Source organism: Eptesicus fuscus, chromosome 1, assembly GCF_027574615.1.
Source record: "Eptesicus fuscus isolate TK198812 chromosome 1, DD_ASM_mEF_20220401, whole genome shotgun sequence".
Classification (NCBI taxonomy): domain Eukaryota; kingdom Metazoa; phylum Chordata; class Mammalia; order Chiroptera; family Vespertilionidae; genus Eptesicus; species Eptesicus fuscus.
In genome coordinates, this window is record NC_072473.1 from 72,340,172 (window position 1) to 72,344,441 (window position 4,270).

The following is a 4,270-nucleotide window of genomic DNA, read 5'->3' on the forward strand; positions in this document are numbered from 1 at the left end:
TCTGCAGGGACCCTGGAGAACCCTTTCTCGGCCTGGTTGCCAGGGTGAGAGGGGATGTCCTGAGGGGACTGCCGAAAGTACAGAGCTTTCCTCCAACTTGGTCAGCTCACAAGGAGCCTGCAGGGCCAGGCTAGGAGTTGTTCTTTCTTCTCTTTCTTCTCTCTCTCTCTCTCTCTCTCTCTCTCTCTCTCTCTCTCTCTCTCTCCCCCCTCTCTCTCTCCTCTCCTCTCCTCTCCTCTCCTCTCCTCTCCTCTCCTCTCCTCTCCTCTCCTCTCCTCTCCTCTCCTCTCCTCTGCTCTCCTTTCCTCTGCCCTACTGTTACCAGTCAGGGGCCAGAACACTTTCCCTAGAAATAATCTTGACATAGATAACCCTACCAGCTCCTTCTCTGGCTCGCCTAGAGCCTGGACTCCGTGAGAGCAGCTGGTGGCAGGAGCTGGGAGAGATTTTCTCCAGTCTCCAAACCCTGGAGAGTCTTGGAAGGGAGAGAGGGAAACTGGGAGAAAGATGTTTCCCTTCCTCCCACCTTCCCCCAGATGCACCCTCTGAAAGCAGAAATTTAAAGATACAGTCGCTGGCAGTTGGAGTAGATTTTGGAGCTCATCAGTGTGCTAGGGAGGGGCTGGGGCTACGATGCCGCTTGGAGAGGGCCCGAGGGGTTCTGTCCAGCTTCTAACTCTCCAACTGGAGGAGTGTATGCAGGCTGCCCTGCTTTCCGCTCCCCAGCAGATTCCCTTTTACCCTGGAGCTATGCTGGGGCCCATACTGTACAGTCTTAATGATTTTTATAAAGGAGGAAAAGATCTGAGAGGGTTTAGGTGGAGGAGCCACTGGGTATTCTCAAGCTGACAGCTTCATGTCTGAGAGAAGGATAGGAGGAGGCAGGGGTGGCTTTTCCTCAATTCCCTGGGTGGAGGCACAAGGGATGGAGGATACAGAACTTTGGAATCCTTCATAAATTTGGTCTGCTTGCTTGTCAGTCTATCCATTTGTCTGTCTGGTTGCTTCATGTCCTTCATTCTTGCAGATGCACATCCTTTTCCTGCTTTCACCCCTCGGGTCATCTCTGGCAAGCTTGGTGGGCCCTCTGAAGTTCTCAGAATCCTCATTTCCCTGACACCTTTTCCTTAACCCGGCTCCACTGTGGGAAGGGATAGATAGGTGTCCCTGGCAGGGCCAGGGCAGGACTGACACACAGCAGGCTTTGTAAGCTTTAGAGGAGTCAAGAGGTCAAGAGCAATGACCTAGCAGTTGGCAGCCCTGGACAGAGGAGAAAGGCAGGGAGGGTGGACCTTCCCCACCCTCGCCTCTCCCTATTTGCTTATAAACATCCAGGTGGTTCAACGGCTCCAAGTCCTCTGCTGGATCCTTCCCAAAATTCCCTCATGCATAATCTAAACTGCTCTGGCACTTATCCAAGTACCTTGCCCTCCCTCTTTTCCCCTCCATTCTCTTCATTCCTCTCTCTCTGAGCTTTCCTTTATCTATCCTTTCTCCATCTCCATTTCCCTCCCTATTTCTTCTCTATCTCACTTGTGTCTGCCTGCCCCTCTTCTTTTGCTCTCACATTCTTTCCACCCCTATTGCTCTCTCAATCTCCCTGTCATCTCCATTCTCTCACATTCTCCTCCTAAATTATAGCAATGAAAAGCCAAGAGTTTTGATTTCTTCTTTACTAGAAACTCATACACCTGTTCTGCTGAGTCCTGAGTGTGTGCTGGGGGGGGGGGGAGGGGGAGGGGGGCGGGGCAGGTTGGTGCCACTTTACAGGGGTCAATCACAGAGCTAATGCAGCCTCCAGTCTCGCCAGAGAAGGATTTGTGTGAATTCTAAGCTCTTCTACGGACCCACTGGGCACTTAGAAGGGTTAATGATGACAAGATAATAATGGGTGGGACTTGTGGCTGTGTAATTATTAAGAGAAGGAATTTTAAAACCACAAATGAAAGGGAAAGAGGACAATTTTAAATAATACACACTGAAATGTTGATGGGGAAGTTGGGCTTTTGGAACTGGTACTGGGAGGATTACAAACCTCAAATAGTGCTTATATGGCCAATAAGTACCAGGTACAGTATTAATTTTCCTATAAACATTTTTAGCAGCCTTTTTGCCTGCTCTTCCTCCCTCCTTGCTTTCTGTTATCATAATAATCCTCTCTCCAAAGTTAAGAACCAAGCCTTACAGCACCTCCCAGGGAAGGGCTCCAGGCTAGGGAGCTAAGGGCAGGTGGTGGTGGTGGTAGGTGTTGGGAAGCACTCGTCTTCTCTGTTTAACTCCCTCCCTCCAACAAACCTAATCATGCCCCTTCTGCTGCCTCAACTGTTCCCTGTTGTTCTAGGGCTAAAGTTCAAGGAGCTGCATGATTTGGCCACTCTGCTTGTCCCACTGATGTATCTAGACTTGTCTGTCTTTTCAGCTTCTAGGTACTTTCACATGTTGTTCCCCTCTACCAAAGTACTCTTTCCTCCACTCTTATTCATTCGTCTAGACTAAGTTTTGCTGTCACTTTCTCTAGGAGAACTTCTTGAACTCCCCCTCCTCCCCAGGTCTGGGTTAGGAGACCTTCCAAGGTGTTCCCACAGGATCCTTGCCTTCTCCCTTCCCAACATCCCTCACACTCCATTATAGTTGCCAGCTTACTTACACTTTTTCCTCACTATACCACAAGGCTATACCCTGAACTCCCTAAGGGCAGAGATGAATTATCCGCCAAATCCCCAGGGCCCAGCATTATTGGCATAGCATGGCACATTATTGGCAATTAGTGAACATTTGTTAAAATATGCATCCTGGGCACCCAGAGACACTTCCTCAAGCACAGTGCCTCTGTATCTTTCTCTGTCAAACAAGAATGAGAAGTTTGATGTGCAGAGAGAGGTCCAGCATGGAGTAATAGTAATAAGGAGAAAGGAGGAAGCAGTTTTCCTTCCATTGTCCCTTAGGCCTATGGCATCACATTCAATCATCTGGAATTCTTGGCTAATGGAAGGCAGGGCCATTGTCTTGGTGTCACCTCCTGTGTGCCTGTGGGATCCCTGAGTGCTGAGAGCAGAGCATGGTCAGCTTGCTGGAAGGAAAGATCCCTTTTTATGAGAGGCTATAGCAATGACCAAATGTCTGTCATGAAGAAGGGATACAGCTTTCCTAGGATGCTGGAAGAAGACACTTGAGGGAAGAAGGGAGAAAAAAGAACTGGGTAGACTACTCCTAGGAGTTGACAAGCATCAGGGAAGATGCCCATTCAAGAGTTCCCTGTACCAACAGGAAACCATATTCTCTCAAGATGACCTCAGCATTCTGGTCTGGGAAAAGTACAAAGTTGTGTTCAGCCTTTCCTCATACCCTTTTGTCTTTTTTTTTTTTTTTAAATATATGTTTTTATTGACTTCAGAGAGAGAAAGGGAGAAGGAGAAATAAAAACATCAATGATGACAGAGAATCATTGATTGGCTGCCTCCTGCACCCCCCCCCCCCCCACTGAGGATTGAGCCCAAAACCCGGGCATGTGCCCTGACCAGGTGACTTTTTGGTTCATGGGTCGACACTCAACCACTGAGCAACACCAGTTGAGACTTTTTTAAAAATAATTTTATTATCAAACTATGGTGTATATGAATCTCTATGTTCCAAAATGTATTGCACCCCTTTCCTGTTTTGCAATTGGCTGCCACGTTGGTCCAAAGGCTGGCTGTATTGTGATGCTGAGATTGTGTAGAAGCTATAATAAGCCAAGTTTTTTTTTTTTCAGTATGAAAGATACTATTTCATAATGAAAAAAACTATTGAGCTGCTAAAAATGGATTAAACATATTTTCATAAATGTTTCATTTTAGGAGTCTGTCATATTTCAGCCCTATGTAAGGCAAATTGCAATTGTGCTTTCCTGACAAGCAGGTTTTCTGAAACCTCAATCTGAAGAGCAGTATGTCTATATTGGGATGGGTATTATTCAGTGACTTCTAGGGCTTAATTTTGGAGGCAAAGTTGGAGAAGAATCATTTGGCATACCTTCCTGAATTACTCCATATTGTCTATACCACTATTGAAGTAGGAGGTGGTCTGAGGGGTACCTCAAAGACGCAGATTGTGTCCTCAATTTGAGGAAATTCCCAGAGCATTAGCTACTTTTCAGAAGTGTTTGGTTAAGAGGGTGTGTGTGTGTGTGTGTGTGTGTGTGTGTGTGTGTGTTAAAGATAAAGCAGATGACTTTTAAAAAATCTGCTGAGGGAGGAGGACCCAGGAGTTTCAGTAGGATCTCCAAGGAGCA